The sequence below is a fragment of the Crocodylus siamensis genome, chromosome 4, assembly GCF_052110815.1.
Source record: "Crocodylus siamensis isolate JL-2025a chromosome 4, ASM5211081v1, whole genome shotgun sequence".
In the NCBI taxonomy this organism is placed as follows: domain Eukaryota; kingdom Metazoa; phylum Chordata; order Crocodylia; family Crocodylidae; genus Crocodylus; species Crocodylus siamensis.
Window position 1 is genome coordinate 147,139,787 of NC_143398.1, and position 11,294 is coordinate 147,151,080.

General features: G+C 45.8%; 1 protein-coding gene across 9 annotated transcripts in view; it reads right to left on the bottom strand.

The window, feature by feature from the left end:
• Positions 1–11,294, bottom strand: part of MPP3 (MAGUK p55 scaffold protein 3) — a 140,531-nt gene that overhangs the window by 122,331 nt on the left and 6,906 nt on the right. For 2 of the 9 annotated variants that reach the window (XM_090044097.1, XM_090044103.1), the window contains exon 1: positions 10,779–11,015. The exons of 6 other annotated variants lie outside the window; for them this stretch is intronic. The gene's annotated coding sequence lies outside the window, so the exon portion shown is untranslated. Of the gene's footprint in view, positions 1–10,778; positions 11,016–11,086; position 11,294 lie in introns of those variants that run through there. One more of the 9 variants, XM_090044096.1, reaches the window with a different exon arrangement.

The following is an 11,294-nucleotide window of genomic DNA, read 5'->3' on the forward strand; positions in this document are numbered from 1 at the left end:
GACACAAAGAGATCACAGAATCATTGAAAAAGTAGAGCTGGAGGAGACCTCAAGAGAGCTAGAACAAATGCTTGCTGAAGATAGGATGCTTCTTGACAAAACCAATACTATGTAAAGTTCTCACTGATAGAACAAGTCAGATGTTAAATGGATAAAAACAGGAACTACACTTGATCTTGACCATGTAAAAAAAACAACAGTACTCAAGTATTTATGTAATCTGTTCTTAAAACTTTCAGAGGACCCCTCTAGGCAACCTGTTTCAATGCTTAACTGACTTCATAGTGAGAAAGTTCTTCCTAATACCCAAATTGAAAAGTCCGCCATGAGAACCAAGTCCTGAGACTTGGGAACTTTGGTTAGTTGTTTAAAGAAAGCCACGTTCACGTCTTCCTCCTGCTTTGATAGACCTCAGCAGACACCCTTGCTATTCTCCCCTCTGACCTTTACACAGAAGCTTTCAGCAGGTCTTCCTCCTGGTTCATACTGCACCTGAGAAATGGCATAAGTCTCTTTTACAAACAGAGCAACACTGTCTCCTTCCCCCACCCCTTTCTGCCTTTCTTGAAAAAGTTATATCCATCTATGAAAGCAATGTGAAAGCTTCATACAGTGCCTCTTTCTTTCTTAGGCTGTTCAGGGCCCAGTAAGTAATGTAGTTCTGCTCTCATTTGCACAACCATATACCTCATTCTATGAAGCATTCACAGGAGGCTGCATGCTGACCAGGCAGGTACGTGGCTATATACAAGCACCCTGAATGTGTCCTGGGAAAAAAAAAAACAACAGAGGACTCTCCCATGTTTTAGCCCCAGTAGCTGGGTGGTTAGGGCACTTGACCAGAAAGCAGATGACCTGGGCCCCAGGCTCATCTTAGGCTGAGGGGGTTTAAACTTGTACATTGCTTGTTTTCCAGCACAGTACTATAACCAACAGTACAGGATAGATATTGTACAGCTGCCCTCCAGTGCTCCTTCTGAAGCTAAGGCACTGCATCTTGCAGTTGACAGTTATTGAATAAAATTGATGGGGAGAAGTACAGCAACAGATTTTTGGCCCCACTGGGAGAAACAGTCCAGGCTAGCACACAGACCAGTATCTGTCTCACTAAGCCCCACCTATCTCCCTCTATTGGATCCCCAATGATCCAGCTTCAAGAGCAAGGCTGAAAAGGCCGCAGATAATGCCTAACCTGCAATGTGGCAATTGAAGCACAGTGCTGAAAAGTCCAAGACAAAGATTCAAATCCCCTCTGGTTGATGGGAATTTAAAACCCAGGTCGTCTGCTTCCTGGATAAACGCCCTAACCCCTCAGCTAATGGAGCTAAAATTGGCCCCCCTCCACCCAATAGCATAACTTAACAGTGGGCAACTGGGGCATAAGCCCCAGGCTCCTATGTTAAGAGGGTATCAGATTGGACTGAAAGGGGGTACCACCCTACTGTGCCACTGAATCCAGGGTTGCTGCTTGATGCTGGCTACTGAGACGTGGGGCACCTATGGGTTGGGTCCAGCAGCTGAGGGCTCATGTCCTTAGTCCCCTCATCAGCCCCTCATCAGCACCATACTACTTGGGAGATGCCACTGCTGGGGAAGGTGTCCATGCAGCCAGGGGGTACATAGCCATGTACCTGCCTGACCACTGTGGAGCCTACTACACATGATCAGCAGTAGGGTAGCAGTTTATACATTCAAACTGCACAGCTACAGGAACTGCAAACTATAAGTATGTGCCCAAGGTGCTACTTATGCCTATCTGGCACTTTGCCATCTGTATATTATAAAGGGTAATGAAAATTCATTTCTACTGTATTAATTCAAAAAGAAAGATGCACCCAAATTTTTCGACAATCAGTAAGTGTGCGTGCATGTGTGTGTATGTACACTTGCATTTATATGCCTTATAAATTATGGAAAGTAATTTATATCTGTGCAAACATGTCTTTATTTGATTTTTTATTTAATATACATAACCAAATATATTTGTAGCACTTCATTGCCAAAAACTGAACAATATTTGACATCTCCCAAACAACATTAACTTCTGATCCACCGAGTCAGTTAGAGATGTAATGTTTTTGAAGCAGCACAGTAGTCTCCATTTTCATATATCACCAAGTCTTAATAATCCATTCACAGAAGAGAAACAATCACATAGTGTATTTTGCTAGTTAGAATCAGCTGTTTCTGCCATTAGGAAGCCATTTCTGATAAAGATTTTAAAATGTATCTTTAAAAGACTTGCTTACACAGACATCCAAAGGCTGAGGCTGTGATATCATCCCCACCTTGAACGATAATCAAATCTGCGATGGGGTCAGGTTTTCTAAACGTCATCAGTTGTATGTCTTTCTTAAGAATCCATCACAAGTATTGAATTTAGTTTCAAAAAGACAGCAGACTGCCCAAACTATACTTGCTGGAGCCAATTCAGGATAAAAGCTCCTCTGTTATCCATCCTCTTACCTGTGCTTGAACAAAAGTTCCTTTTGAAAATTTCTCTAATGGCTGGCTTTTGCACTGAGTATCACAATTATCTGCAGCTTCTCATTTCCTACAGTGATCACTCTAACCTGTTTCTTCCATTTTTTGAATTGTGGTATTCAAAAAAAAAATACAGGTGTCTATTCAGTCTTTCTTATCTGCCGAAATTGGAATTATTTGCTAGAATGGAGGGTAATAAAATGCTGAAATGCAAAAAGCTTTTCTTCCAATTCTTGAGCAGACTTCTGACATATTTAAGGGAAAGGACCTGGGCAGGTGCAGATGTATCCTACAAATCAATGCCTGGCTGCACAGGTGATGTTGCCAGTAGAGGTTTGGCTTCTTTGACCACGGGATGATGTTCCAAGAAGAAGGATCGCTAGGAAGAGATGGGATCCACCTGACAAAGAGATGGAAGATCATCTTCACAGACAGGCTCACTAACCTAGTGAGGAGGGCTTTAAACTAGGTTCACTGGGGGATAGAGACCAAAGCTGTGAGGTAAGTGGGGAAGCGGGTGACCTGGAGGAAGAGCAGGCAGGAAGGGGCAACAGAGGATGTGTTCTCATTCCTCCTGAGAAACCAGGGCAATTAACTAGCTACCTTAGGTGCCTGTACATGAATGCATGAAGCCTGTGAAACAAGCAGGAAGAATTGAAAGTCCTTGCACAGTCACAGCACTATGACGTGATTGAAATAACAGAGACTTGACTCTCTGGAGCACTGTCATGGATGGGTACAAACTGTTCAGAAGAGAAGGAGGAGTTGCACTTTATGTAAAAGAGTTGTATGATTGCTCAGAGCTCCAGTGTGAAACTGGAGATAGACCTGTCAAAAGTCTCTGGGTTAGGGTCAGAGGAGAGAGCAACAAGGGTGTTGTCGTGGTTGAGGTTTGCTATAGGCCACCACACCAGGAGGACATGGCAGATGAGGCTTTCTTCAAACAGCTAGTGGAAGTTTCCCAATCGCAGGTCCTGATTCTCATGGGGGACTTCAATCACTCTGCCATCAGCTGGGAAGGCAATACAGCAATGCTCAGGCAATCTAGGAAGTTTCTGGAGAACATGTGGGGACTACTTTCTGGTACAAGTGCTGGCACAGCTGACTAGGGGTTGTGCTCTTCTTGACCTGCTGCTCACAAACAGGGAAGAATTGGTCAGGAATGCACTAGCAGATGGCAACTTGGGCAGCAGTGACCACAAGATGACTGAGGTCAAGATCCTGAGAAAAAGAAGGATGGAGAGCAACAGAGTAAGGACCCTGGACTTCAGAAAATCAAACTTCGACTTGCTCAGAGACCTCATGGGCAAGATCTCCTGGGAAGCCAGTCTGAGGGAGAGGGGAGTTCAGGAGACCTGGCTGTACTTTAAAGAAGCCTTACTGAGTGCAGGAACAAACCATCCCAATATGCAGGAAGACTAGCAAGTATGGCAAAAGACCAGCTTAGCGTAGCAGGGAACTCTTCAGTAAACTAAATCACAAAAAGGAAGCTTATAAGAAGTGGAAACTTGGACTCACAACTAGGGAGGAGTGTAAGAACACTGCTCAGGCACACAGGGAAGAAGTCAGGAAGGCCAAAGCACAATTAGAGTTCCAGCTAGCAAGGGATGTGGAGGGTAAACAAGATGGGTTTCTACAAGTATGTCAGTAACAAGAGGAAGATCAAGGAAGGTGTGGGTCACTTAATGAATGGAGGAGGGAACCTAGTGACAGGATTCAGAAAAGGCTGAAGTACTCAATGCCTTTTTCACCTCAGTCTTCACAATCAAGGTCAGCTCTCCAGTTTAGGAAGAAGATGAGCAGCCAACAGTGGCTAAAGAACAGGTTAGGGGCTATTTAGAAAAGTTAGACATACACAAGTCCATGGGACTGTGGGGCTGGATGGAATGCACCCAAGGGTGCTGAGCAAGTTGACTGATGTGACTGCAGAGCTGCTGGCCATTATCTTTGAAAATGCACAGCTATCAGGAGAGGTCCTGAATAATTGGAAATGGGTAAACATAGTGCCCGTATTTCAGAAAGGGAAAAAGGAGAATCCAGGGAACTACAAACAGGTCCACCTCATCTCAGTCCCTGGAAAAATCATGGAGCAGATCCTCAAGGAATCCATTTCTAAGCACATGGAGGAGAAGTTGATTAGGAACAGTCAGCATGGATACACCAAGGGCAAGTCATGCCTGACCAACCTGATTGTCTTCTGTGATGAGATGACTGGTTCTCTGGATGCGGGGAGACCAGTGGATGTGGTACACCTTGATTTTAGCAAGGCTGTTGATAGTCTCCTACAACATTCTCTCAGGCAAGCTAAGGAAGTATAGACTGGATAAATGGTCTATTATACGGTGGTGTTCCCACTGGATCACATTCCTGACCTCGCCACCTGCTTCCAAATGTCTTTTCTCATACATCATGCTTCCTTTTCTTTGGATTTCAGGGCTGTCTTCAAAATAAAAATGCCTGCCACGCTTTTTTTGTTTTTACCAATGGGAAGTGTTCAGCCCCATTTATTCCAGTCCTAAGTCCTTCGTATAGAAACTGATGGACTATTAACCATTTGTAGAAGTCTGGGGCTCCAACTTCCCCTCATACCCCAGCCTTAATACCACCTCAATGTTAATAATAGCTCCAGTCCAAAGTTAAAAGAAAGCATGCAGCCTTCCTTCACACAATAGTGATAAACAAAACAAAATAAAATGAACCCACCTGGCATGCAGTTCTTGTTGCTAATTTTATGAGCACTGCTTACCCAAAGTCCTGTTGATGTTATAGGGGTCTAAAGTATCCAGGGCATCCCCAAATTAACTCTGCCCAGCTACTGTACCTTTCCCCAAATAGTCTCAGGCTCAGATCCCTGAAGTTTCTGACCAGCTTTGTGTCTGTCATACCATTCACCCAAATCCACCACTACCTGGAGTTCTCTTCTGGTTTCAGCTCCCTAATATCACATACATGTCCATTAGCCTCAAAGCCACCCCTGCTGCTGACCACACTATGTCCTCCTACCCCGTGTCAAGCATTCAGTTATACAAATACCGTCAGCCTATCCCCACAGTGCTTTTGGGGGCTAAGGTACCCACAGGCAACAACTAAAATGCTTAAGGTGACAAAAAAATCTGAGTGCTTGTAGCATACCACACTAAACTCAAAGTCAGGACAACCTGAGCTCCTCATCTCTACAGAGTCCTTAATTAACCAGTTGTCTGTAAACACACCATCAATTCCATTCAATGGTCCTCACTCCCTTTCTCTCTCTCTTAGGCTGCCATTTCCTCCTCCTTTTATCCTCAGTGCCTCCCTACATGAAGGCTATTTGCTTCCTCAGAAAGGGGTGGGGTGTCACCGTGCACTACTTCTGGCAATTTTCAGGTCGGTCACAGCATGTTTGTGATTTTTCCTGTCATGGTAAGCTCGTTCCCCACCCCCTCTATTCTTCTTTTCCCTCACAGGTGGATAGAAAACTGGCTGGAGTATCAGGCTTAGAGGGTAGTAATCAATGGCTCAATGTCTAGTTGGCAGCCGGTATCAAGTGGAGTGCCCCAGGGGTCAGTCCTGAAACCAGTTTTGTTCAATGTCTTCATCAATGACTGGGAAGATGGCATAGAGTGTACCCTCAGCAAGTTTACAGATGTCACCAAGCTGGGGGGAAGTAACAGATACATTGGAGGGTAGGGCTAGGATGCAGAGTGACCCAGACAAATTGGAGGACTGGGGCAAAAGAAATCTCATGAGGTTCAACAAGGACAAGTGCAAAGTCCTGCACTTAGGATGGAACAATCCCATGCACTGGTTCAGGCTGGGGGCTGACTCGCTGGGCATCAGCTCTGCAGAAATGGACCTAGGGGTTACAGTGGACAATAAGCTGAATATGAGCCAACAATGTGCCCTTGTTACCAAGAAGGCTAATGGCATACTGGGCTGTACTGGTAGGAGTGTTGCCAGCAGGGCAAGGGACGTGATTATTTTCCTCTATTCAGCATTGGTAAAGCTACTTCTGCAATACTGTGTTCAGTTGTGCCCTCCACTACAGAAAGGATGTGGACAAATTGGAGAGTCCAGAGGAGGCCAATGAAGATGGTGAGGGGGTTGGTCCAAATGACTTTTGGGGAGAGGCTGAGGGAACTGGACTTACATAGTCTAGAGAAGAGAAGAGAGGGAATTTAATAGCAGCCTTCAACTATCTGAAGGGTGGTTCAAAACGGGATGGAGCTAAACTGTTCTCAGTGGTGGCAGATGACAGAGCAAGGAGCAATGGTATCAAGTTGCAGTAACTGAAGTTTAAGTTAGATATTAGGAAGAATTTTCTTACTAGAAGAGAAGTAAAGCACTGGAACAGGCTACCCAGAGAGGTTGTAGATTCTCCATCCTTGGAAGTTTTTAAAACCCGGCTAGGCAAAGCCTTGGCTGGGATGATCTAGTTGGGGTTGGTCCTGCTTTGAGCAGGAGGTTGGACTAGATGACCTCCTGAGGTCCCTTCCAACCCTAATTTTCTATGATTCACTCGCCTTTCAGACATATTGATTCACCACGTTTTTAAATGCCATGTTGTCAGTAACCAGGTAGACTAATCCAAAGAAAATTTACGTCAGTCCTCTCAAGTTCACGAATAGTGACAGAAATGAAAATTTTCTTCAATTAAGGGATCACTTCCTTTGAAAACATTTCAAGGGCTACATATTAAGTAGTATTAAGTGGTCATCATCAAGTCTTAGATCATTTGCTTTTCTGCTTGCTTACAGCACATCCCACACCACGTGCCATGAATATAAGTCCTTAACACCTTGTGACATGGGGCCTACACGAAGCCAGTCACAATTCACAACATTGGCCGCCCACCTGTCTCACCTGCCATGCCATGTGACTGCCTGATTGGATCTGCTCCCACCTTCAGGCTGGTCTTCAGCCTGCTCAAGCCCTTAGTGAGGCACCCAAAGTTGCTCTGCCATGCTTCTGAACCATTAAATGGCTGGTTCAACAACTATTCCATCCAACTTCATTTGAACTTTTTTTTTAAGGCAGGAAACTTCTGTTTTGTATGCTGCCCTTGACCACAGGCTTGCTTTCTAATGACAATCTGTTGCAGCACAAGAAACCTTAAACATACTCAATATCTCTTTAATGGAAAGACGCTCCTTCCTGAGGTATGTGCATCAGAACAGTGAGACCTTTCTTTCCTCAGCCAGCTATACAGATCCAAACTTTTTAATAAAATACATAAAAACAAAGCCAAAAGGAGAAGTTAAATATGTGGTTTTTTTCCAAGTATAAGTAGTGTCACTAAGGTTAGTGAGATTACTCACATGCTATACAGTCAAAACATGATTTAAGTGCTTCACAAGAACAGGGCTAAAGCATTCCTAAGTTTGATTACTGCCCTGTAGTCCAGCAGTCTGCAATCTTTTAAGGCCACCAGCTGGATTGAACCAGTTCAGGTCAGAGGTGTGCCAGAGCGTGGGAACTAGAGCCTAGCTGCTGCTCCAGTTTTTCTACCCTGCTGGCATGGGGGAAACACTGGCTGCTGCCACTTTTTTCTGTGCCTGCATGAGGAAAGCGCCTGCCACCACTGCTATTCCCTTGCTCCGGCACAAGAAAAACATCAACTGCCACTCTTCCCTGTGCCAATGAGGGGAAAGTAACTGCTGTTTAAGTCTCCTACCACCTAATGCCACCAAACTCCCATGTCCGTGGGCTAGATAAAATGCTCCACGGGCAGATCCGGTCCATTGGCTGTAGACTACCAACCCCTGCTATAGTTCATATAACCCAATCCTCTGCCTCCGACAACATCAAGAGATTATGATAAGGTTTCTGTCCAAATTCAGATTGATACATTAGGTTTCAGATCTTAAGTGTTTTAAATTATGGAAGTGGGTACAATACAGAATTTTGGTGCAAGTGATACAGCTGTTTCTTTAACAAGACAACAGTGACCACTAGAAATTGTACTTGCAGTGCCAGTATCCTATTTGGCATTTTCACTGAAATATTTATTGTAATATAACTTACTCCAGGCTCGACTGTATGGCTCAGTATATTGACACCACGGTTTTTATCCTGATCATACTTGATGGACAAATAAAGAATTACGACAATAGTAAATATGTACTCTTTGAAGCCATATGAATGTTTCAAAAGCAAACCAAAGAAACTGGGTGCTCATACTAATTTTCTTCTGCTAAACTATTTGGTGATGTTTAATAAGCACATGGGACACTTGAATCCATGCATCTAAGTAAGAACTACTGAAGTGAGCTACTGTATGCTTGAATTGTGGGCCATTATCAGTTACTAAACTAAAGCGGAATCTTTTAGCATCCAAACTGAATTTTACATTAGTTATTCCATGGTTACACTCAGAATTGTGCAATGACTTGCTTCAAACAAAATCCAAGTAGCTGTAATAGGTCATAATATTGTCCACTTGATTTAAATAGATTTATGCCAAGGTTGAACCACGGTTGACCAGGAATTTCATTATTTCAGACTTTCTTTTGCATTGTTTACTGTATTTATTGTAGATTCCAGGTGAGTAAACCTCATCTTCAAGGCAATATCTATGTATGACCAGAATAGCATTTATTTTTACTATTCCTTTCATTTATCAATATCCAGTTGGACACTTTATATTATGCTTAACATTTCTTGCTTCATACTGTAAAATGTTATGACCTGTCATTTGTACAGAAATGCTTTATATGCAGCAATTTCTCCTCTGTACTTCCCTCCCTAGCCCTACCCCCTAAAAATGATAGGAGGAGACTGGAGCTTTAATAATCTAGTTAAGGCTGAATTGAGTAATTTTTGCATTTCTTGTACTGAAAATAGAAAATGTGCAAATGATTGACCTGCAATTCCTTGAAAGTATGACCCTTTACAAGGTCCAGCATGATGGGCCTGTGTGTGTGGTCTGAGAAACATGAATATTATTCTACTGCACTCTGGCATAACCCCATTGGAGAGCCAAACATTTTAGCTAAATTAGTCTTGCTATAATGGGATGGGCAAAATACGGCCCCTGGGCCAGATCCAAGTGCCAAGGGATTCTATCCAGTCTGTGGTGGGTCCCTCAGCCCTGCCTGGCCCAGGTACAGGAGGCAGCCTGGGCTGTGGCGAACGCAGCTAGTCCCACCACCCCCAGGCACACTGCACGGTGGGGTGGCGGGGCAGCTAGACTCAGGTTCCCAGCAGCCCCTGCAGCAGTGGCTCACCCTGCCTGGTTGCCAGTGCCAGTGTCTCCACCACCACTGGACCCAGCCCCACTGCTTAGGCACCTCAGCCTGTCTGCTTTGTACTCTGTGGCCAGGGGTGCTGCACAGAGCAGGAGGCCAGGGTCTCCATGGAGGCTAATCTGTGACAGGCAGAGCACACTTGGCTAGCCATAGGGATGTGGCCTTAGGTGTGTGGGGAGCAGCACCACGAGTAGAAAGGTTGATGGAGCCAGGGTGGCTCCTCCCACACCCCTATGACCAGTGCCAGTTCTGCCACTAGGGACACGTGGGGAGTGGATCACAGCTCTGCCCCGGACCCCAGTCCCACAATCCCAGCCCCTACCCCATCTGTCCTGCTCCTGACCACACAGCTGAGCACACCCTGCCCAAGCCAGTCCTGAACCAACTTCCATGGAAACCCTGCCTGCCCAGTGCCCCCAGCACTGGGTGCAGGGTGGATAGGCCAGGGGCACCAAGCAGGGGTCAGCACCCCCCCCACACACAGCAGCAGCTCACTAAAACTCTTTAAGTAGCCCTCCAGCCCAAATAATTGCCCACCCCTGCTATAAATGGGCACCTGTAGAAATGCAGTGAGGCTGCTCTGCCATATTGTAATTACAGTGCATTGGAGCAGACTTGATTAATCAAGTCTGCAGGAGTGGGGTAATTACTGCGCTTCAGCAGACTCGAGCATCACATGTACCAGTAAAAGCGGTGACAGAGTGGTTTGACTAAAGCTCGTCCAATGAGCTCCAGTTAAAGCACCCCCGCTACATTTTTCAGCCTGGGGATGCTGATACATGTGATGGCCCCACCCCAGCCTGTGTATAAATGCCCCATGGTTTTACCTGTCAATCTTGGTTCATAGGTTAACTGTACAATGTAGCCTCAGGACTGTGGAGGTATTTTTTTCCAAAATGGATAACAGAAATCATTTTTATTTTTTTTTAACAACTTTTCCAAAGAAAGCCCTCTCTGGAAAGCATCGCAGGAAAGGCACCTGCAAAAGATTTGGGTTGTTTTGCAATGTCATGCCTTCCAGCTGTGAGGCAATTCTTTGTTCACCAAAAAATTCAATGCATGGCTCACCCAATCTTTTACTGAACCGTGGGATGTGCTTAAGTACAGTACTGGAAAGCAGAATGAAGTCACTAGCATCTTTTTTTTCCCTTTTGTTTTGTTTTTTTGGTATGCAAATCACTGCTGCTCCAGCAAAACGGCGAAGATGCTAATTCCCACAAGGCAGCTGCATTAGGCCGGGCCTTTTTCGGTGCTTCGCTATCCTCCTCCTCCCATCACTTCAGACACGTCAGACCTGGGGCATGCGAGCGCACGAAGAATGAACCCCAAGTCGCGCCCCCGGCCCCGCACCCCGGGGTGCGAATTCCGATACTTGCCAGCCCCCCCGCCGGACTCCTGGCAGCGCGGGGCCAACACGGCAACCGCCGCCGCCGCGTCCCCGCGCTTTGTCTCCCGTCCTGAGGCGGACGCCGCTGGTCGGGGCGCTGCACCCGCGGCCCAGCGGAGCCGGCGGCGCGGGGGCCCGGGGCCTCACGAGGGAGCGCGGGGCAGCGCTGCGGGCAGGGGCTCCCGCCGCGGCCCGGG